Raw genomic sequence first — 25496 nt, 5'->3', positions numbered from 1 at the left:
ATGAGCTAAGGAACTGAATTTCTCCTGTATGAGAGGGACTGTAGTCTTTCCCAGATTGCATCCAATAGTAAGACTGAAGCTAGGGGTGATTTTCATTGTTCATGACACGACTTTCATCAAAATTCATCGAGAGCAGATTTCATCAAGAAAGATCTGCTCATCAAATATCTTTCCTGCCAGGTTCAATAATCTCTGTACCCATAAAGAGTCTGTTTTCAGAAGACAATAGTACCAAAAGAGAAAAGCGCTCTCAACTACAACCATATGAAAAATTTTCATGCTTGTAAGATTTACTCAAAGGGATTCTGATTTTTCAAGGTAGGTGTGATCTTGTATGTCCCTATTTTGCCACCTTGATACTTGTAGTTAGTAACTATTTAAATTTTCATATCATGAATCTTCACAGACAAAATATCATTAACTATTTCCTGAAGTTTATCACTTGTTTTTTTTGTCTTGTTTTATTCAGTTTGAGGGAATTGTTCGCAGACCATATTACAACTTCTCCACTGAGTTCCTATAGTTTCCTTCATTATTCTTTACAAGAGTACAATTCTTCAGGATTATTATGTTGTTGTTCTCTGACTGACAGTTGTTCCTGTAGAGTGTTTCTCCAACATAAGATTAAGCTTCAGTGGGGTTAATGTTCAATGTTGCCCACAGCACTTTTTTTCTCGATAATAAGGCAGCAGTCTGAAATTAATCTCAGCAATATTGATTCAAAGTGTTAATTAGCTGTTCCGTGGGCAGATCATTCGGGATAATCTCAAACATTGCATGCTATTGAGATAGCTCCTTGCAGCACCTCAGAAGCCATGTTTAATCCCATTCCTTTTGGCTATGGGGAGGGTGGAGATTTAACTAAGACAGAAATGTGGGAGCTTCATGTTACCATATTGCAAGGTAGGCATTCTACTTGGAGTAGTAACTTTGACTGGCTGCCCAGTGTACCTAATCTGCCCTTCCCATCAGTAATGGAAGACAGGTGAGAAAAGTATGTGTGTGCTTTCTGTTTGCCTTGTTCAGTCTTTCTTGTGCTGATAATGAACTGTCTTCTAGCAGCTATAGGATGTTACCTGTATTTTAAAAGTCTGAATCAACTTGGTTGGCAAAGTGTACATATGGTGAAAGAGAACTCAAAAGAAAAATTGCACAGACCCTTGAAATCATTTGCATTTATAATGCAAAGAAGCTTGAATTTGTACAGTTAAGTACAGTACATTTTTTTAAGTGACAAGTTAATTTTAATTTTTAGTTTCAATTCAAATTTCATTCAGGTTTCCGTTAAATCCCATTTTTAACTCCTGTGACATTCTGCTGTTTCTTCTCCATCATCTCTTTGCCATACTGTATTGACAAAACAGGAGTGAGGTCTTGTGATTGGGTAAATTAATTTAAATCTAATAGTTCAATGCAAGAATTTGTGTGATGGAACTATTGAGAAAGAGTTTTACCCATACAAATATTGAATATGTTTGGAAGTATTTTTGTCATATTTCAATGAAGGCCAGTGCTACAAAGCTCATGAAAAGTATTGTAACTTGTTTGGTTTGAAACTCCTATGGAACTGGGTTCGGAAAAAACTATCACCAGGCACTTAACTTGCTAAGTGAAAATTAGAATCAGGTTTCTCATGTCACGGGACTGTTCAAAAATTGAACAGGTAATGAATTATTTCTGTTTTATGTGATTTGGCTAATCAGTATTATCGTCATCAAACACATATGTCTTTTTGTGGTATTTCTTCAATAATAAAGCATTTTTATGTCCTCTCATTAACTGCAGCATCAATTTCTGTGATAGCAAACAAAGCCAAAATACTTGCCACATGCCTTGTTATAAATGTTACAAGGATATTTTGGGGCAAGAATTCAATGCAGCATGTTGTAAAAGCAGGTATTTAATGGAGGTGATGGCAGTGTGGCCTGCTGGCTGAACAGCCGGCGAGAGCTCTGTAAATCATGCACTTAACTGGACAGTGCATGGCCTTGCCCGGAATTAAGGACCTCAGAGGCTGAAGTCCCACCTGCTGAGAGCTGCCAGCCAATCAGAGGCTGGCAGCTCTTAATTGATTAGCAGGGCCACCAGGGAGGCAGTGCTTCTGTCATGAGTAATTCACTATTCATTTAACAGTTTCCCTATATGATGCAGTGTTTAGTCCATATACATATGTAATGCTACTAGACTTTAGATAAGTAGAAATCCTGAAAGGCTGAATGGGATTTGTGAAAACACTGGGAGGCATGTAATCAATAAATGAGAGTACTTGCATGCAAATTTAATTTCAGTAAACACTGGAGGAAAATAAGCCTTAATTTTATCGAAAAAGTCTACATCGTTATTTTGATATAACACAGAAAATTACATTAGAGTGCTTAGAGTTATGGAAATAAACTTCTTAATTTTTTCCTTTGGGAGCTAATCTGTGAAATTATGTGTAGTTTTTTTGATTTAGTGGCTTTTATTTATTTGAACTACTTCCAACAACGTAACTGGAAAGAACTCGGAAAGGCTAACGTGTGAACAAATGCAAGTAAGGTATTGTGCTAATACTTGTCCTACTGGCTGCAAAATAATGTAGTTTTATAGAATGAAATTCATTAAACTATCTGTTCAATTTATCACAGAAAAGCTAAGGGGTAATATCAAAAATTATAAATATATATTCTTATATGATCAGTAAAACATATGCATTAAAATCTTTCCTGAACAGAGAATTGAGTGGCTTCCACTGCTTTATAAACAGTCATGTCTTCATTTTCCCACATGACCTTGATGAAGTACTAGCTTGTGCTTTTTGTATCATGTTGCTTTCGTCATAGGCCATGAAATTAAATGTAACTGATGCCTTCAACAAGGAAAGATAGAAATATGAAGCAGAGAAATATGAAGTGATAAATTTTGATAGGATGAATGAAAGGAAGTAATCTAAACTAAATAATTTTAAAGGGGCTGAAGGAACATGAAGGTCAAGGGGTTGTATCTTTGAAGGTACCAGGGCAACTTAAAGCTGTTAAAGTATGTGGTATCCTTGACTTTATTAGTTGAGGAATAGAGTACAAAAACAAGCAAGTTATGTTGAACCGTTGTAAGGCACAGGTTAGGCCCCAGTTGGAATATAGTTTTCAGTCCTGGATACCATAATTTCAGAAGGATGTCAAGACATCGGAGAGGTTGGAGAAGACATTTATTAGATTGGCACCAGGGTAACAGATTTCCATTATGTGGAGAAACTGAAGTTGGTTTCCTTGCAGCAGGAAAGGTCCAACAGAGATTTAATAGAGCTATTCAAAATCATCAATGTATTTTATGGGGTAAATAGGAAGAACCTTTTCCAGTAGCAGACGAAAAATTAACAGGAGGACACAATCAAAATGATTGACAATGGAACTGGAGTTAACAAAGCATTTTGTTCCTGCAGGATAGGCTGTAACTTCTGAGAATTTGCATGGCAATTGACAAGAAATGAAAACTTCCTCTGAACAATTGCACTGCATTGGGAAACATCTGAAAGTGCTGTTTAAATCACAACTTCAGGTGGCTTCAGCTGTGTGGTACACATCATTAACTTCTTTTTTTTAATGGGTAAAATCTCTTGTTACTTCTGGGTAACTATTATAAAGACCCAGACCGACCCCACTGCCTGATGGGTGGCCCCCACACTACTGACCCCCTAGAGGATCTCCCCCCCTCCACCACTAACTCCCTTCTGTCCGTTCGGCACCCCCACCATTCCAACCTGCAATTCCCCTGACCTTTTGCCCACCCCAGCCTCTGAACCCCCTTCCAACCTCTGATTTCTCCCCCCACTACCCTCCAAATCCTGTTCACTTACCTTAGATGCTTAGATTTTCTCTGTCCTGTCAATTTCAATGGGGCCTTTAACTTACCCAGTTTACAGCAGCTAATGATGTATAAAGGGGATGCATCCTCCTTCAATCAGATTCTGCTGGACTTTGGCACTGGGCCTCGAAGATTGCTGCAGTGTCAGATCTCACCCTTCCAGAGTCAGAAGGTCAGGCCGGACAAGCATTGAAGAAATTTAGTGCAAGTAATTAGGCACAAAGTGGCAATTCGCTGCTGATTGCCACTCTGAGGAAGTTGCAGCCATATTTATGATCTAGAATGCACTAATTGAAGAAGTGGTGGAAATAGATTCAGTAGTAAATTTCAAAAGCAAATAATGTGATTATGTGCATTATATATTGTTACAAATCTGTGAGGGTATCCCAAAGCCCAGAAGGGCAACTTGGAATACCGGCTCTTAAAGGAGTATATATTTTTTTATATAACGGGTGGGATTTTACGGCCTCACTCGTAAAATTCCGTCCAAGATCAGTTTATTTACCTCCCTGTGGCAGGCGGAGCGGTAAAATTCTGTCCAATGTGAGGAACGATGTACAACCCAGTGATGAAACAGTCTAGTCATTGTGTGAACAATTAATAAGGAACATTTATTAAGTTAAAAAGAAAAAGTACATGCAAGAACTGTGTCTGCAGCTCTGATGTTAGCTGTGTCTCCCCCCACCCCCTGCTACACCAGCCCTACTCCCCAGTTTGTGTTCTACAATTCTAATATTTCTTTCCCTTCGATGTTATCCACCCTGTGGAGTTGGTGTTTGGCAGATACGTGTTAATTTCCTTATCTCTCCAGTTTGAAGTTACCATGGCACTATTGTTTCCTCTAGTCAAAATCCTGGAATTCCCTCCCTAATGACATTGTGGGTCAAACCACAGCACAAGCACTGCAGCAATTCAAGAAGGCAGCTCACCACCACCTTCTCAAGGGCAATTAGGGATAGGCAATAAATGATGCCCATGTCCCACAAATGAATTTAAAAAATGTAAACACTTGTTCTTCCACTGATAGGCTACTTCACAATTCAACATTTCTCCAGATGTCTGTCTCTAATCAACTCCCTGAATCAAATTGTATTGTTTTTGTTGAATCTTAATTTTCCCCAATTCTTAAAGTATGTTAAATGTGCAAAAATGGAAGACTTGCAGGCTGTGCAGAAATAGCAACTAATTGGTTAACACGCTGTGAGAGCTAACGTAGGCATAATGACTGATAGTTCCGTTCTGTGCAATATCATTCTGCAGTCCAAAGATGTGCACGTTAGGTGGATTGGTTATGCTAAATTGTCCTTTGGTATCCAAAGATGTGTAGGTTAGGTGGATTGGCCATGCTAAATTGCCGTTGTTGTCCAAAAATGTGTAGGTTTGGTGAATTGACCGTGCGGAATTGACCCTTGATATCCAAAGATGTGCAGGTTGACTGGATTAGCCATGGCAACTGCACGAGGCTATAGACAATCGGGTGGAGGGGAGTGCCTGGGAAAGATGCTGAATCGGTACAGACTCAATGGGCCAAATGTTTGCCGCCTGCATTGTAAGATTCTATGGTTCTTTGACCAATAGTATGTACAATAGAAGAGAATTTCATATCATTACCATAACTTCTTACAAAATAGTACGCAAGAAGTATTACTATGGTGTACAGAAACTAGCCGTAGAAATTTTAGTAACTTAAGCTTTTTCCAATGATGTGTTCATTTTAGTTGGAATGTACATTATTTTGAAGGGGTTCTGATGAAACAGTGCTGCATTTTCAATCATAGTCAAGGTTCAATTCCAACCCTGATGCAGATGCAGTTCTCCCCACTGATTTTTGCTGAGGGTGCAAATTAAAGTGGACATTGCATGCCTTAGGGAGTTAGTAACAGAACAAACTGCCCCTTAATTCAGCATTAATTGGCATTAATATCACAGTCTTACTCCGGCAGTAGGAATTTTGTTTGTGTGTCATCGGATCAATGGCAATTCACAATTGTACAGATTCCACTCAAAATTAATAACTAATACAGTAAAAAAACACATTCTAGTTCTTCATAAACGCATTTTGTTTTTACTGGTTTTGGTTTTATATTCTCAAGAAGTTCCAGGAAAATAAGTGGGCTGAGATTCTCCCATCCCACTACTGCGAGGAGAATTGCACGGTTGGGGTGGGATGCACAGGATTCGAGTAAGAGTTTGTGCCTACTAGCACCTCCCAGCACTGGATTGCCGGTGTGGCCTGCTCCACATTGGAAATTGGTGGGATTAACATTTAAATGATATTTTTAAGACAATTTAAATGCTATTAGCAGGCCTGGACTAAATTCTCTAGGCCTGCTAGCCTCTCCTACACCGCCAGAGTGTTTTACTCTGGTGTGTAATATACTAGCTCCCCACATTTGGGGAACTAATGGCCTGACTTGCTGGAGTGAAGGGAGACAATCGAGGCCCCCTGATGGGGGAGGGGAATCGTGCAGCAGGGGCTGGTGCCCCCTTGGCATGGGCACCCTGGCAGTATCAGCCTGTTCTCTGGCACTGTCCAAGGGGCAAAATGTACATGCCCATGGGTACCTTGACACTGCCCACTGGGCATCAGTCTGTGCCAAGGGGGCAGGGCATGTGGGTGCGAGGCTTATGGGGAGGTGTCTAGGGACGATTGGTGCAGTAGGAGGTCCCTCTGCCACTGGGATCAATGGGGGAAGGAGGGAGGCTAGCGATGGGGGAGTCTGTCTTTGGGGGTGTCTGCACTGTAGTCAGTGGGGGGGGGGTTCTGGAGATCGGGGCAGTCTGGGACAGGGGGCAGGGAGGGGGTTGAGGCTGACCCTGGAATGATCAGAAGTCTGTGTTCAGGTCATGGAGGGTTTGTGGGGGGCAGCACTGCAGGGACCACGAGCTGGTCAGCAAACAGGAGGCTGACAGTTTGGGGCCACTGCACACACTCAGAGTCCCTTCAGTCTGCTGGGCAGGAATAGGCCCTGCTCCTTGAAATCTAATGATATTGACATTGGTGGCTTCTGCATTGCACAGTTGGGCGGTGATTTTAGTGTGAATTCCCACTGAAAAAAAAGTGTGAATTATTCCAGTTTTCCCACAAATTCAACACAATTCCAGCCCTGATGTTTGATATTTTTTCACCCCTAAACTAAAGCTGCCTCTCAAGGGGCAATCTCTTCAGTTCCAGTCCTGGCCACATTTGCTATGTGACTAAACTACTTTGCTCTTGAAAAAGACTCTGGAACATAGAGGGAAATCTGTTGCGTGACTAGGAATATCCCAGTTCCAGCCCAGAGCCCATTCCTGAAGCAAAACAGCAGCTTCAGGTTGGGGCTGCCACTGGGACCAACAATGAGAAGCTCATCGGGGAGGAGCAATTTTATCCTGGCCAGCCCTGTTGGGGCAAGTAATCAGTTCTATTGAAAACTCACCAATCTTTTGTCCCTGGAGATAAGGTTTCAAGTCAGCAAACTGTGTATGCCCCGCTACACCAGAATGTTTGTATGTGGGCAGTAATAGGGAATTGCAGAATAACTCAATTGTACATTTTTTTAGGAAGAAATCAGCAAGTGTAAAATTCCTATTACTATCAGAAGTGCAAACTTCTGAAAAGCTGTGTGATGTTTATGTTACAGTTCCTCTTTTTTGGCAGAAGTAATCCCTCCATGATTTCAACAAATTATTACATTTTAAAATAATACTTTCAATGCTGAAAACATTTATTTTTGAAAGTGATAACTTGCAATGTTCCACAAAACATAGGTTAGTTCCAAAAGGTGATTTCTTTTTTAAAAGAAAACTCTGGAGACACTTCCACTGCATTTGTTCAAACGTTTAGTTATGTGTAAACAAATTCCCATTTAGATTTAAATGCAATTCATTGTGTGAAGAGAAGTTTAATATTTTACCTTAAACATATGTGTGGCTTATTTTTAATGAGAAAGCCACTGCAAAGATGTAAGATGAAAATCTAATTTGAGGAGTAACCCCTAAATGAAGAGTCTACACCTCTCCTATCAATGCACAAGGTTACTTGTATAAATAGTATTGTCCTACATTCATCGGTTCAAAGATGGGTTATCCTAAAATGTTGGATGTGAGGGTTTCTTTTTTAAATAAAGGGTTTTTGAATCATACCAGGAGGCAAAGAAGGAGGGAGGAGAACTGAGCACCATGTTGTCTTACTATTGATAACTTACCAACTTTTATGATCATTATGGAGTGCATTCTGAAAACCATCAAATACAAAGTGTGACCAGAAACATAGAATACCATACAGCACATCAGAGCACAGGTTTTCTCTGTGCCACGTAGTTTGTGGAAACTGAAATAAAAATCAGAATTGTTGTAGAATACTGAATATTACATGTTATTAACATAATTCAACTTTTACTTGAAGCATAAGCAAAATATCTTAAATTTATTGTTTGGTTGGAAATTATTATCATGAGATAATTGCTGGTGCAGAAAGCAATTAGGGTAACTAATGGCATGTTAGCCTTTATCACAAGAGGGTTTGAGTACAGGAGTAGCAAATTTTTGTTTCAATTGTAGAGAATCTTGCTTAGACTGAAGCTGGAGTAGTGTGCGCAGTTCTGGCCCACTTCCCTTGGAAAAATATGATTGCCATAGAAAGAGTACAATAAAGGTTCATCAGACTTGTTCTGGGCTGACAGGATGGTCCTATGAAGAGAGATGGAGGAACAGAACCTGTATCTCTTATGTTTTGATAAATGAGAGGTGGAACGTACAAAATACTTAAAGGGATAAACTGAGTAGATGCAGGTAAGATGTTTCCCCTGGTTGGTGAGTCTAGAAATAGAGGACACAATTTCAAAATAAGGGGGAAGCTTCTGAGGACTGAGATGAAGAGAAATTGCTTTACTCGCTGGAATCCCCAGAGGGCCAAGTAGGCTCAGTAATTGTGTATGTTTGTAGCAGAGATTGACTGATTTCTAAATACCAATGACATAAAGGGATAAGGGGATAATGAGGGGAAGAAGACGTAGAAGTGGATGATCAGCCATGATTGTACTGAATGGCAGAGCAGATTCGATGGACTCAACTCCCTCCCTGACCAGTTAGAGATTTATCTGTTATGTTCAATGGCCTACTCCAGCTCCTATGTTCCTATTGCCATATTTATTGTAGTTTTATTTTCCTTACTGTTTTAAGTATCAATTCCTAACATTCTTAATTTTTCTATGGAAATAATCATACTGCATTGTTGTTGAAACTGGTAATATTGAAACAAGACAAATATAAGTGAAATTGTTTGGAAAATTTAAATAGAAATTTACAACATATGCTGACTTTAGTACAACTTTACAGTAAATCAAATATACTTCAAACTTCCATTACAGGAACACACACAGCACAGTGGTTAGCACTGCTGTCTCTCAGCAGTAGGGCCCCAGGTTCAATTCTCGGCAGGTAACTGGCTGTGCAAAGTCTGCACATTCTCCCCATGTCTGTGTGGGTTTCTTCCAGGTGCTCTGGTTTCCTCCCACAGTCCAAAAGATTAGTTAGGTGGATTGACCGAACTAAATTCTCTGTGTACCTGAACAGGCCCCAGAGTGTGGCGACCAAGGATTTTCAAAGTAACTTCATTGCAGTGTTAAGCTTACTTGTGACAATAATAAATAAACCATAAACATATCTTTCCTGACTTGAAAGATATATCATACAATTAAAGAGTTTATTAATGGAAGTTGATAATATTGTATACGACACAACTTTTTACAATATGTTTTTATAATCAATTTTTAATTGATAGAAATGTAATCTACATTGAACAATATTACTGCCAAGTCTGCAGTTGTACTGTTGGCAACTGCTGATTTTGATGTCAAGGAACAATGCTTTCCTTTTAGAGCATTGGCAAAACCATGGTTTGGTTCTTGTGTTGGAAAGATCACATGGATTTATTTACACCTGAAGTTTTCAGAACTCTTTCTTGGGCCTGTTGTTGCCTTCCTGATCTGATCTTAATACTTTCTCAACAGCAATTATCTACTCGCATTCACTCCACTTCTTTCGTGAACATATTTTGCTTCAGGGGCCTCTGTTGCCCTGTTCCAACTGCTTGATCTTGCTCTTATTGTCCTGGTTATTGTCTTCTCCTGTTGTTAGACCGTAAGACATAAAAGCAGAATTAGGCCACTCGGCCCATCAAGTCTACTCCATCATTCAATCATGGCTGATACTTTTCTCATCCCCTTTCTCCTGCCTTTTCCCCATAACCCCTGATCCCCTTATTAATCAAGAACCTATCTATCTGTCTTAAAGACATTCAATGACCTGTTAACTCACTCCCAGTTCAATTGTAGATTTACCTGTTACATTGCAAGACTCAAGACACCACAGATCCATTTGCATTGACATTGAGGGACAAAGAAGGTGTTTGTGACTTATAAATGCTACAGCTTTAATTTCGCTTTATAAAGTTGCCAGTTAACTTCGGTGACCTTGTTCAAATGGTCAGTATCTATTTATAACCTTAACATCAAAGGGTAATTAGACCAAACCTGCATTCCCAGTGTCGAATCATGAAAGGAAGAGAAAAAATTGGTATTCATCCTTCTGAATTCTGACCAGTTACCTGTGCTAGAGAATGGAATGTGTGGCCAACAAATTTGTCCAGGAGGATCAGTGTTGCCTGTGACATTTCTGTATGATTTTTTTTTTTGCTTAACTCCAATTGCCAAATCTTTCTCAGGATGAATGGCCTGTTGCTGTGAAGTACCAGGAAATTTTAAATGTTCATGAAACTTTGCACCGTGGCCTTCAATCGACACCTTTAACATGGAAAAAACATTATTTTCACTGGTGCAATTAAACAAAATATACAACAAATCAAAGGAGGATATATGAGGAAGGGTGATTAAAATTTGGTTATAAGGGTATATTTTAAGGAAAGTCTCACAGGAGAAAAGAGAGGTTTAAGGAGCAAATTCCAGAGCTAAGGGTCTAATCAGCTGCTGATGGTGGAGAAAATGGAGTGGGACATGCCTAAAAGATAAGTGCTGGAGAGGAACCAAGTTCTTGGATGGTTTGAGTGCTAGACGAGGCTGTGGAGATAGAGTGGGGCAATATCATGGAGAAATTTGAACACAGCGATGAATATTTTAAGGTCAAGATCATGCCAGACTGGGAGCCAATGTACATCAGTGAGCACAAAGGTGGCAGGCACGTGGGGCTTAATATGGGTTAGGACAGAGATAGCAGTTTTTCATAATTTCAGGTTTAAAGAGGGTGAAAGATGGAATGAAAGCTACAACAGAGCACTGAGAGTTTCAGCAGCAGATAGATGGAGACAGGGATAGAGAAGAACGATGTCACAGTGCCAGAAATAGGCGGTCTTTTTGATAGAGAGAATGTGGGGTCAAAGTGTTGACTCAAGATCAGGTAGACTCCAAAATTGTGAACAGTCTTGTTCTCTTTTGAGGCAGTGGTCAGGGTGATAAATGTGAATGGACTTCTGTGGTTAGAGGCAAAGACAAACGATAGCTTCCATCTTTTCAAAATCTACTTCACAAGAGTTGGGAAGAAAATTAAGGCGAAATGAAACAAAATAGTAAGAGAGGTATATTTACAAAAAAATTCATAGAAATAGCTAGAAATGGATTCAAAAGCATCGTAACGTCAAATGTTTTTGGAAAAAAATTTAACTAACACACTTTTGTCACATAATGGGATGTTTATTTCAGCATCAATCCTTTTTAAAAAGTGAGTAAAATACAGATCATTCTGGCTTTAAATATTTGGTGATTGTATGATATAAAAATATCTCATATCAAATTTAAACTCAGGATAACAATCAAATACAGAAAAGCTCTAAATCCTCATATTTTACTTTGAATTATAATGAATTTTAGGGTTTTTGGATATTGCAAATCTTAGATTCAAAGCATTTCAATGAGCTGAAAATAAAAGCAAACAGAAAGAAAGGATTTGGAATAAATCAGTAGTAAAAGGTTATTGGGTAGACAGCGAGATAAAAGATAGAAGAAGCCAGTAATTGCCTTTAAGATCAGACTACAAAGCATTACTGTAGATTTTACAAGGCCAACCAGCAACAGAAGAGCTGTAATTTATGAGCTCAGCGAAAAAGAATAGCATAATTGCATTAAAAATTAATGCTAATGAGCACTAAAATGGTGAAGGTGGTTATTATGAAAGTTTGTATTCATCTTCCCTGGCTTGAATGATGGCTAGTGGCTTGATTAATGGCTTAATTTCTATCAATTAGCAGGCAAAAATCTCCTGTGAGGCAAGGGTAAATTGAGCATTGAATTACATATCTAGCCCTGCGTATTTGAAAGAGGGAGCTGCTTATTGTAGGCATATCTCTGACGTTGGCCTAAGTGACAAATGTGGTATGCCCTGCAATGTCTGTGTTACCTCTCCTGACAGAGCAGTTGTATGTGGTTATGGGGTGTTTGAAGATGGCTAGCAGATGGCATCTAATGACTGGTACCTTGTAAACATGTTGTGCTTTGGTTCACAGTAAATTAATCAGTTGGGTCAAAAGGAACTTCCAAATTTGGAATGGCTGCAACACTATTGTTGCTAACTTGGGCCAATCATTTTTTCCAGTCAGTGGACTATGATGTGAGTTTTTGCTAAATTCACAAAAAATTATGTTTATCCCACTTAATTACATAGTTTCCACTGTAGATGACAACTTTACAAGTGAGCCACCTTAAAGAGTTCAATTTTTTCACTTTAGTCGCACAAGAAAACAGCAAATTAAGGCACTGCTTTTTTCAACAATCAATCTATTATCTGGTGGTTTGCTAGCTTTCAGAAGGTTTCAGAATGAATTAGTTAAGGTTAAAAAGGAATATAGATTTATTAGGAATTCTGTTCCATTCCTTCATGAAGAGCAGTTCTATCAATGCATCAATGGCCTTCAAGGAACTCCAGCCGTATAATTGATCGTAAGGCTGCCTTCAGTTATTTTAGTGTTGTCTGTTTTGTAAAATGTTTAATATTTGAAACATTTATTATCTTATTGTGTCTTAATAATATTTCATGTCCTCTGCTGCCATAGTTAAAGAGGGTACAAAATATAAAAAACAATCAGGAGGGTTTTAAATACATTGAATTATTTAATATTTCACATCCTTTTGAGTATTAATAGAATTTTATTAGATCATCCTGACAGTAACCCATTTTAATGATATTATTTCTAGTCCCAAATAGTTCCAGTTACTTGTCTTCTAATGGAGTGTCGTCAAATTCTCTCTAAATATAAAGAACAATGGAATGAATAAATCAGCATCATTTGTTACCTTGAAACCCGTTGTCATTCTTAAGTTTACAGCAGGTATATGTTTTCTGCTCACGTTAATCTGAGTATTTATGGACCAACACACGTGCATGTTTGCTGTGTAAAATTACAGGAATTTAATGGTTACACAGAGTGTGGAGTTTGTCATGGAGGGTAATCCATCAATGGTTGCACTACAAAGATTCCAGTAATACTTGTGCCTTTGTGAAAACGCTACCTCTTGATTTTGCAAAAATCCTAGATGTGATTGCAGAAATAAAAACATACAGAATGTTCATTTAAATTTTAATTTAGAAAACACAAATTAATCATCTGTAAATTAGTTCGACATAATCCTGAAGTTGTCTGTTTGCATGGGCCTACTGCTTTATACTGGTTTACAGCTACAGTTGAAAGTTGAACTATTTTTCAACAGATGTATTGAAGTTAGTGAAAACAGCATCATTGATTCTATAGTCTACCCCCACATTGTTTGACGCCTCCTCCCTGCTCCCAACGGCAAGAAATATTCTCAGTATCAAATCATCGTTTTAGCTCCCAGGCAGCTTACAAAAAAAGGTAGCACAATGTCTGCCCAGAGGAAGGTCTGCTTTTGTTAGTTTTCTTCTTTTTATATGTGGAAGTATCAATTCAGATTGTTCAGTTTCCCATTCTCCTAGCTGTGGGTTTCTGCTGTGTTAGACTTCAGACACATGGAAATCACATAATGCCATTGAACAGAACACAGGGCTTATTTAATGTTTGCAAACAATTTAGCCACAGCCAAGCTTTTCTTTTCAAATAATGACCACATGTCTTTAATTGATATTGAGAAACATTTCAAGGTTTTTGCTCAATGTCGAGCTCCAAATGTATTTTTTGAAATTGTTCGATCTTTGTCCTCATTGTTTCCTGAAACTCATGTTTTCTTTACAAGCTGGCAGTGCAAGAATTAATTATTATTAGGCAGCTGCAGTTCCAGGACAGCGAATGGATTGTTGTGAAGTGGTTGAGAGGTATGTTGACAAATGTTCACAGTCTGATCTCAAAGTCAGTTTGATGATCTGACTCAGAGGTGGGACCAATAAACAGAGACCACACCACGGTTAGGTAGATGCTCACTCTCTGCTTGCATTTTTTTTATTGGGAATAGTTTCGCACTGCGCAGCAGTTGTACTTAGCTTTTAGTGCCCAATCATTCACCTGGATTTCCTGGGAATCTCTTAACATTACTTTTTGACTTTCTTGAATGTTATAAAGAAGTGCACCTCTTGTAAGATTAAAATTAACTGCCCAAGGAATGAAGCTCTGTGCGAAGGTTCATGGTTTTTGAATTAGTGCTTGAGTGCAGCCAGCAACGTAACTGGGGTCTGCCAGCTGAATCAATTATCTATAATACAACTGCAGCATTATAATACCTTGTACAACAGTTTTAGTTAGTATATTACTGCTGGCTAAAATAGGACACATTGCAGTAGATGTGTAACCCATATGCTTTAAATAATCACTATTAGTTCAGAATTAATGACTATCCTGTTGCATGTAAAAAGGATAGAAAAAGTGGCAGTAGGCTGGTGACATATTTCAGAAGTAAGAACATAAATTTTTTTTGCTAACATCCTTGAATAGTTTTAGGGATGGATGTTCATGGTAACAACGTTAGTATACGTGACCCCAATTCACATACATAACAATACAGAGCATTTAAGCTAGGGGCATGAGACCCAGTAATGTAACTCTAGCTTTATTTGCATGCCTCCATCATTCTAGTGTTCAAAACCAATCAGAAATGGCAACAATTCAGCGAGCAGAAGCGAAATGTTGCCAAAAAAAAGGGGGGTTTCTGGAATGACTTCATGATGAGCAGAGGTATCAGGCCCCACAAGGACATTTGCTTTAAGATCAGATACTTAGCTTCTTAGCCTTTTGGCTAAAATCAAGCACCACATCGAGCCCAAGTTGGGATGCAACGCCTTATCTGGTCAGCTTGGATTTTGTCCATCTCTTTTGTAAAAACCTTGAATTGGATTCAATTGGATTTTGAATTTGGTTTTTGGAGCAAGCAAGGAATAGATTTGGGTTTGCCTCTGAGCATTAGCTTTGTAACGTTAAGAATAGGATTTTTTTTAAACTTGGCCTTTTGGCTAAAGCCAAGCATCAGATCAAGCCCAAGTTCAGGTACAATGCATTTTCTTATCAGTTTAGATCTTATATGTCTCTCTTGTGGGGACCATGAATTGGGTTCAATTTGAATTGGTTTTTGCAGTAAGCAAGGAGGTGGATTAAGGTTTGCCCAGTCCACTCTGCACATTGGTTTTATAACATTAAGAACGGAACTTTTAAAAATTGAAAAATTAGCTATTTGAGTGCTTTCTGGGCCAGATTCTTCCCACTAAATTCATTTCTCAGGAAACCACAAATCCCCCATCCCCCCACCCCCCTTGACTTAAACAGCCGTAATCCTGGATGGCATCAACACTCACTGGTTTCCATCGGGCGTCTTTCCTAATTGCTGAGAAACACCTATCTGCCCAGTTTCTGCTGGTTGTGAAGGTTTAAAATTACTCCTAATGTGTGATACTCCAGCAGTTAACTCAACACCCATTGTAAACATGAATTTATCTCAGATAAATTTCACGAAGTTCAATGCTTTGTGTTTACTAGGAATGCACATGTGCAAATAAAGAGGAAAATAATGAATACAAAATGGCAGTGACATTTTTAATGTGTAAAAAAAAAGGACCAAAATGTCAGTTAATGCGTGAGCAATGTAGATGTGCCCAATAGAACTGCAAAAGTTTTGTTCTGCATTTTTAATTCATGGGGTAATTTTAATCATGGTTTGTCACATGATAATGTTTAAAGTTGACATTGTTCAGCATGTATAATCAAACCAGATTACAGCTTATTATCTACTGACATCTGCTGGTTTTAGTTGCAAATGACCTTTGTCAGATGCAGTTAAAGTCTTGCTTTATGAGCCATCTAGTGGTAATTTCAGGAAGTACAATCTATCCAAAGATATGCAATGTAGTGAATCTTTTTGGTCAGAGAATATGGTCACTCTTATACTCGTTTTACTGCCTTTCTGTTTATATTTCTTTCTCAATCACCTTTTCTACTTCTGTCTCTCTCATTCTCTTCTCTTGTTACTCTCTCCCTGTATCTTTTTGCTCCCTTACCTTCCCCCTTACCCATTCCCCACTCCCCCACATATGATTGTCTGTATTTATTTGTTTCTTTCTCACGTAACATGGCCGGGTGAGGTCAGGGTGTGGTGAGGGGAGGCGGGGACTGAGTGAGTGGGTGATAAAATGGCTGCAGGCTACATTTGGGTCAAAGATTGCTAAGAAAATGAATGATGTTCAGCAGCACTCCCCATTTCTCAAACTTAGAGCCTGCAGCTTCACTCACTCACTATCCCTTCTCATTATTTCCACTTCTTTTCCCTTCAACTGCTTATTCCTCCTCTTCCTTTGCTCTTTTGTAACTTGCGTCTACTCTTAACACTCTGTGCGTTCCACCAAAGGAAGGTGCAGAAATTCCAGAGGGCACTTACCCGACAGTTCTTGCCTCCAATACTCCCAGGCCTTCAAACAGTTCTGTAATTACAGCTATTACGAGAAGATTAGATGTTTACGTTACAGTTCACACTGATCTACTTAAATACAAAAACCATTTTAAAGATGTTGTCATTTTTATTAATTCACTGCCAGATCGGATTGACCAGCAGGTTTGTTCTCGATAGCCAAAACTGCTCACTGTTCCAGGATCATCCCAGAAAGCAAAGATAACCTGCAAGCTGCCTTCTTAAACGACTTTATCCTGTATCCCTCACCCCCACCCCCAAAGCAAGTGCAACACATTCACGGACTTCTTGTCACTAAGATTGTATGTTCAGCTGCCTCTGTCACTTTACTCCCTTCCCTTAGCCCACTGGGCCAAACTTCCTCCGGGGTTCTTCCCTATCCTGGCCTTGAACTTTCATATTTTTCTTATGTTCCCTCTTATCTCACCTCATACCAACAGCAAGTTCATCTTGTCCATGAGACCCACTTCCTGCTTCCACAATCCTATTTCTACTGGATTGCTGACTACCCAATCTTCCTTCCTGCCTCCTACATTAGCAGATATTCTTATCCAGTCCTCTTAATACAGCTGCTATCCCCTCCAGCCCCCTCCTTCAAATCTACCATGATTAACTCTTTCTCCCAAAGAATAGCTGACTGTTCTTTCCTTGCAAACCATCTTAAACCTTCCTTTCCTCTCTAAAGTCCATGTATGTGTTATCTCCCTCCAAATCCATACCTGTCTTTTTCAACCCTCCATGTTTGAATCCCTCCAGTTAGGTTTAGGTTTCTATCACAGTGACAAAATGGCTCTTATCAAAGTCACAAAAGACATCTTAACTTATTGTGATGAGGATAAATTATCATCCTTGTCCTTCCTGGCCTATCTGAAGGCTTTGGCATGGTAGACCAAACCATTCTCCTCCAAAGCCTCTCCACTGCTGTCCAGCCACTTCCTATAGGCCAACTCAGCTCTGTACCTCACTAAAGCTTTGATCCCCACATGAACAAAAGAGCTGAATTCCAGAGGTGAGGTTTGAGATTGACTGCTGTCAATACCTGGGCAGCATTTGAATGAGTGTTGAATCAAGCAGCCTTAGCAAAATGGAAGTCACTGGGAATCAAAGGTAAAATGCTTGTTTGAAGTCCAACCTAACATTAAAAAATGATGGAGGAAAATCAGCTCAACCTCAGAATATCACTGTAGGAGTCCTCAGGGTAGTGCCCTCAGACCAACCATTTTCAGCTGTTTCTTCAATGACTTTACCTCCAATATAAGGTCAAAAATTGGGATGTTAGTAATGACAATGCAATGTTCAACACCATTTGCAACTCCTCAAATCTGAAGCAGTCTGTGTCTGCAAGTCCTAAACATTCGTATACATTCAGATTAGGCTGGCAAGTGGCAAGTAACATTCTCACTGCACAAGTGCCAAGCAATGACCATTTCCAACAAGAAAAAAAATTAACCATCTCCCGGTAATTTTCAATGGCATTCTCATTGCTGAATCCCCCACCATCAACATCCTGGGGTCACCAGGCTACAAGAGCAGGTCAGAGGCTGGGAATTCTGTGGCGAGCAATTCATCTCCTGATTCCCCAAAGCCTGTCCACCATCAACAAGGTTCAAGTCAAGAGTGCGATGGAATATGCTACACTTGCCTGGATGAGCTCAACACTATTCAGAACAAAGTAGCCTGCTTGATCAGCGCCTCATCCATTAGTTTAAATGTTCACTACTCCACCACCAGCATACAATGGCTACAGTGTGTACCTACAAGATGCACTGAGGCAACCCAAAACCCGCAGCTTCTATCACCTAGAAGAACAAGGGCAGCAGGCACATGGGAACATCACCACTTGCAATTTCCCTCAATGTCATACACCAACTTGACTTGGAGCTATATTACCATTTCTTCACTGTCACTGGGTAAACATCTGGAACTCCGTAGCTAACACTGCATGGACTGCAGTGACTCAAGAAGGTGACCACCACCACTTTCTCAAAGGCAAGTAGGGATGAGCAACAAATGCTGGCCTTTCCATGGGCCTTCATATCCCACAAATAAATCAACGAAATGTTGGATTTGTCTCCTCCAGTGGGTTTCATTCCTATGTATCCAGTCATAGAATGAGGTGCAGTAGTTTCACTTCCCTCTTGTACAATTAACTCTGGCATTCCCACAAAAATTTATGCTTGGCTTCTGCCTATTTCACACTTACTGCCCCTTGGTGACATCACCCAAAAAAAGCACACCATTGGTTTTCATGTGTGCAAGGCCTAGTCCTCCTCTGCCACCTCCTCTCTCAACCCCTTCACTGTCTATAAATTATCAGTTGCTTGTCCAACATCCATTTTCTAAATGAGCAGAAATCTTTTCCAACTGAATATGGGGAAAACCAAAGTTGTCATTTTTAGTCCCCTCCATCGCTCCCTTCCCTTGTCACAAACTCCATTCCTCTCTCTGGTCTGAGGCTGAACCAGTCTGTTCAAAATCTTGTTGTTGTATTTGACCCTTAGATGAGCTTCTGACCACATGTCTGTGGCAGTAATGAAGTTCTTGTTTTCAGCTTGGTAACATTACCTCATTCTAATCTTATCTCACCTGTGCTGCTGAAACCCTCACCCATCCCTTAATTACCTCTAGACTTGACTATTTCAATGCACTCCTGCTCAGCCTCACCTGTTCTAACTTCAAGGGGAGGGGAGGAGGGGTGAAGGGGTGAAGGTCTATTTTTCACATTTGGAATTTCTCTAAACCATCTTTACTTCTTTACTTGTCCCATTACCGCCCCGTACCCCCACTTCACTTTGCGCCTTCAATCATTTAACTTCTCCACCCTTCCAAACTATCAGAAACCTTCACTTTCTTATCCCAGAGGAGCCCTCTCAACCGTGATTACTGAGAAACTTCGGCTACAGGAAAACTTAATTGTTATCTTCCCATAATACCATGCCAGGTGAATGCTATCCACTGCTCCTTTTTCTTGTCCTAGTGTTGACTTTCTTAGCAGACTGCATTATAATCCTCCTTCCAACTGATCTCAGATGGGATACATCAAATCTAGCCTTTAAACCACTTTCCTGCCATCCACACTGGCTTTCCCTTCCCTGTTATCTTAATGGGTCATTGCTGAGCAGGCGGGGATAGCCGGATGCTGGTTGCCTCTGTTATGTGGTGACCTGTGAAAGGCTCTCTTACTTTGGTTAGTGAAAATTTATGCAACTTTTTAGAACTTTGCTGAAGCAGTGGAACAGCACCCTGATTGGAGTACACTTATATATTTTACAATTGTTATTTGTTGGCACAGTGGTTGCACTGCTGCCCCAGCAACAGGGGACCCAGGTTCAATTTCTGGCTTGTGTCACTGTCAATGTGGAGACTGCACATTCTCCCCATGTCTGTGTGGGTTTCCTCCGGGTGCTCCGGTTTCCTCCCACAGTCCAAAAAGATGTGCTGGTTAGATGCATCGGCCCTGCTAAGTTCTCGCACAGCATACCTGAACAGGCACTAGAGTGTGGCAACTAGGGGATTTTAAAGTTTATTTATTAGTCACAAGTAGGCTTGCATTCACAGTCAATGAAGTTACTGTGAAAATCCCCAGTGCCTGTTCAGGTACACTGTGGTCGAATGTAGCATGTTCAATTCATCTAAACTGCACATCTTTGGACTGTGGGAGGAAACCGGAGCAACCGGAGGAAACACTCGCAGTCACAGGGAGAATATGCAAACTCCACACAGATAGTGACCCAAGCCGGGAATTGAACCCGGGTCTCTGGCGCTGTGAGGCAGCAGTGCTAACCACTGTGCCACCGTGTTACCCATAGAATCCGTCACAGTAACGTCATTGCAGTGCTAATGTAATATAAATAAAATAAAAATGCCTCACCGTAAGAAACAGCATCTGCAGACAATTCCTCAAAGGTCTGACTAGGCAACATATTTGTAATGCAATACTTCCAAACTCCAATTCAGAAGCACTAAATTTTCTTGTTGTTTGACACCACTGGAGTGTTTTGTTATACCGACAAACAGGAATGAACAGATTTCCTGGACTCTGCTTTTTGCAGAAAATGCAAACTTACATGGAAGGGATAACACCTGACAAGCCTAGTTGACTTCATTTCAGAACTTAACAGTAGATGGGTTCCTTCAGAAGCAACTGATTTCCATGTTTTTAAGACAAATTAATTCCTGTTTTGCAGAACGGCCTATAGTTGGAATCTCTATTTTACAAAAAGGTCCAATATCCTTTTCCAATGGTTTACCCTGATTTCTTAGCGAAAGCCATGAGAGGAAATAAAACTGCTCATACTTTATTGTAAATGTTTTGCAAAGTAATCTGATCCTCCTGCATACTACTGCTCTCAAAACAGGAAAGTTCTGACTAGCAGCGGGCTGTTCAGTACAAGATTAAACTTCCAGGGATCATCGCTAAGACTTATTGAGACCATTATGAGAAGTTTGTCATTTTCAATCTCACTCTTACCATATGATTTGATTTATTATTGTTGCATGTACAAGTATACAGTGAAAAGTATTGTTTCTTGCATGCTATACAGACAAGGCAAACTGTTCATAAAGAAGGAAAGGAGAGAGTGCGGAATGTAGTATTGCAGTCAAGCTGGAGTGTAGAGAAAGGTTAACTTTAGTGCAAGGTAGGTCCATTCAAAAGTCTCTTGGCAGCAGGGAAGAAGCTGTTCTTGAGTTGGTTGTGACTGCAGACTTTTGTATCTTTTCCCTAACGGAAGAATTTGGAAGAGAGTTTGTCTGGAGCGCATGGGGTCTTTGATTATGCTGGCTGCTTTTCCGATGCAGCGGGAAGTATAGACGGCGTCATTGAGTGGGAAGCTGGTTTGCGTAATGGACTGGGCTTCATTTACAATGCTTCATAGTTTCTTGTGGTCTTGGGCAGAACAGGAGCCATACCAAGCTATGATACAACCAGAAAAAATGCTTTCTATAGCGCTTCTGTAGAAGTTGATGACAGTCATAGTGCACATGTCAAATTTCCTCAGTATTCTGAGAAAGTAGACGTTGAGGGCATTCTTAACTATAGTGTTGGCATGAGGGAGACCAGGACAGGTTGTTGGTAATCTGGACATGTAAAAACCTCACGTTTTCAACCATTTCTACTTCGTCTCCTTTGATGTAAACAGGGGCATGTTTTCCTGAGGTCGATGACAATCCCCTTCGTTTTGTTGACATTGAGGGAGAGATTATTGTTGTTCACCAGATTCTCTATCTCTGTTCTCTGTCTTGTCATTGTTTGAGATCCAACCCACTATGGTGGTGTCATTAGCAAACTTGAAAATTGAGTTGGAGGGGAATTTGGTCACACAATCTTAGGTGTATAAGGAGTAAAGTAGGAGGCTGAGGACACAGCCTTGTGGGGTACCGGTGTTGAGGATGATCATGGAGGAGGTGTTGTTGCCTATCCTTACTGATTGTGGTCTATGAATTTAGGAAGTTTAGGATCTCGTTACAGAGGGAGGAGCTGAACCCCAGGCCAGAGTTTTGGAGATTAGCTTTATAGGAATAATGGTGTTGAAGGCTGAACTGTAGTCAATAAGTAGGAGTTTGACATAGGTGTCTTTGATATATTGATGTTCCAGGGTTGAGTGCAGGACCAGGGAGATGGAATCTGCTGTGGACCTGTTGCAGTGATAGGCAAACTGTAGTGGATCCAGGCAATCCAGGGAGGCTGGAATTGATTTGTGCCACGTCTAACCTTTTGAGGCACTTCATAATGATGGATATCAGAGCTACCATACAATATCATTAAGGCACACTGCTTGCCATTTCTTTGGTACTGGGATGATGGTCATCTTTAAGTAGATAGGGACCTCAAATTGTTGTAAAGAGTTGTTAAGTCATATGCTGCTTTGAGAAACAGATTCCATGTCCAGTGTCACAAGTGTGTTACATGCATAGTTTCTCTCCACCAAAGAGACTAAAATGTCTCAAAAATTTCAAGGGACAATCCCTACTAAGTTATGTTACTTTCACATTGGTGAGGTTGCATATTATCTTATACATCACATAATTTGCTTAATTTGGCTATGAGTTTAAATGCATTTTAATCTAGTCACTCAAAACTTAAATATCAGTACAAGTTTACTATGAACTTCAATAAGCAATGACAGAATATAGGGCTGATTATTACGGGGGCATGGATGGCTCATCTCCCTTCTCCCACCCCCACGAAGTAAAGTTGGCATATAGCCGACTTGTTTCACACCAGCCCACCCCACAGCCGTAATGCACCAATGATGGGTTAAACAAGGGCTGAGTGGGGCTTTGGCGTCTAACTGAGGGGGAAGTTCTGTCCTCGGGAGCCATTAACCAATCTTGAGTGGCCGGCAGCTCCATCACTCCTGGCAGTGCCAAGAGCACATTAGTGGGCATTACTGGAACTGCATGAAGAGGAGGAAGAAGACCCATGGAACCCCGGGTCTGATGGGAGTAGAGTTCTTCCTTGGAGTTTGATGACGTATGTGATCAATAGAAAACTGGCTTTGATGTTGATCTTCAAGTTTAATAGTCAAGAAAAATTAGGAATGTTGATTGAAGAGTGAAAGCTACCTGAATTTTTCATGTAAAAAATCTATTCGCCTAAAGAAAAATCACCTGAAGGAATGTGTGACTTTCAATAGTTTATTAAACTTTCTTTGGTAACATTAGACTACAACATGATGTGAAATTATAGCCTTTGACCGGTATTTTTCTTTTCCCATTGTTCTACAAACCAAACTGAAAACAGGAATTGGACCTAAAATATTGAAAAAGACGTGGTGTTTTTCATTGCTTTTTGAAACAATTGAGACACTGTACTGTGTAGCAGCTTTGGGTGACTATCCATGTGGAGTTTGCTCGTTCTCCCCGTGTCTGTGTGGGTTTCCTCCACATGCTCTGGTTTCCTCCCACAGTCCAAAGATGTGCAGGGTTAGATGGATTGACTATGCTAAATTATCCTTTAGTGCCCAAAGATGTAGATTAGCCATGGTAAGTGTGCAGGGTTGCGGGGATAGGGTTGGGGCAGGGCCTCTCTTTCAGAAAGTCAGTGCAGACTTGATGGGCCAAAAGACCTCCTCCTGCTCTGCAGGAACTCAATGGATTCTATGGATTTTAATGTGTTTTCCACTCATGAAACAAACCGCAAAATGTGTGACAGCTCCACTGTAATTCTCAGTCAATTCACCAGAGGCCATTGGACATGATGCCATCCCACAAGTAGCTGCAGATACCTGCAGTACCCAGGTGGAAGGCAAAGAACAAAATGCTTGTTCTTTCATTATAAATGTACCTGTTTCTACAAGAAAATAACAATCCTGAAATAATTTAAGTTTACCTTCCAAGTCATGTTTATTTAATAGATAAAATATATATAGCATAAAAATAAAAATTAAGTTGCTAAATGATTAGGTAGAGACCTGCATTGCCAAAGATAAATTTCATTAGGCATGTTATTCATGTACTTCATTAAATTTGACTACTGAAATGGCACAAGAAATCCTAAATACCTAAAGAGAAGTCTGTTAACTCTTTATAAGAGCACAATCAAAATTTAAAATTGAATGTCAATTAACGCTAAAAGAATGATCTTTCACCCCAGACCAGAATTTTACTGAATGTGGGAATATTGATCCTAGACATATGAGGCTTTCTGGGGATTTCAGAATCCATTACATTTGATTTTTCTATCAAATAGATTGTCTTCTGATATCTGACCAACAATATCAGGGAAGGGATTTTATCAACCATAATGTAATTGCCAAATAAAATCATACTGATGAATATAAATTATTTTCCATATTGTTCAATCTGTGATGACTAGATGGCACCTGTTTTTAAGAAGTGAATTAAGAGTTTTCAATTATAAGTTTTGCTTTTTACATTCCATTACTGTTAAGATTAAAAAATGAATATAGGTTTACAGCAAGATATTTTATAATTAATTATTTCGAAATCTTTCCAATTCCTACAGGGTGATTATGCTTTTACTAGGTTGATAAACACATATGCAATGACATAATGGTGATGAAATTAGATTGCCATTTGTGTCTTATTTTAAAGAAAAAAATCAAAAAAATTATGTCACAAAAGAATAATGTAAGAATGATTAACATGCATTTTGAACCTGAGCCCCCAGGTATAAGATTGGAAATTCAAACCAGACACAAGGGGCAGCAGGTGGCACAGTGGTTAGCATTGCTACCTCACAATGCCAGGGACCCAGGTTCGATTCCCGACTTGGGTGACTATCTGTGTGGAGTTTGCTTGTTCTTCCTGTGTCTGCGTGGTTTCCTCCGGGTGCTCTGCTTTACTTCCACAGTCCAAAAATATGCGGGTTAGGATGATTGGCCATGCTACGTTGCACTTTAGTGTCAGGGGGATTAGTAGGGCAAATGTGTGGGGTTACAGGATAGGTCCTGGGTGGAATTGATGTTGATGCAGGCTCAATGGGCCTGCACTGTAGGGATTCTATGACAAGTGTTAATGATATGTTAACTGTATTATCAAGGTTAAGGTTACACAGGTGAAGGGCATTCATTGATTAACTACCTTGAGCACACAGTTAATATATTTATATGATTATTGTGACATTGGCAGCATTATCTTACTTCGTGAAGATTTGTGATGCACGAAACATGGCTATGGTACAACCCCTCAACACTAAGTGTTTCTTTTTGGTCCTTAGTCAGCCTCATCATTTCTTTGACTGTTGTAACTCATTATACTTTTTTTTAAAACAAGTTAGTGTTCCCGTTTGTTACCCACTACTCTTTTCTCATGCATTCTCCTTGTCCCTCTTATTTA

General features: G+C 39.8%; 1 protein-coding gene across 3 annotated transcripts in view; it reads left to right on the top strand.

Annotated features, from left to right (window-relative positions):
- rsrc1 (arginine/serine-rich coiled-coil 1) overlaps positions 1–25496 on the top strand; it is a 401286-nt gene that overhangs the window by 360850 nt on the left and 14940 nt on the right. The window lies entirely within an intron of this gene.

This window comes from Carcharhinus amblyrhynchos, chromosome 3, assembly GCF_965287045.1.
Source record: "Carcharhinus amblyrhynchos chromosome 3, sCarAmb.v2.hapA, whole genome shotgun sequence".
In the NCBI taxonomy this organism is placed as follows: domain Eukaryota; kingdom Metazoa; phylum Chordata; class Chondrichthyes; order Carcharhiniformes; family Carcharhinidae; genus Carcharhinus; species Carcharhinus amblyrhynchos.
The sequence above is the reverse complement of the archived record's forward strand: the minus strand, read 5'-3'. Positions and strand labels throughout refer to the sequence as shown.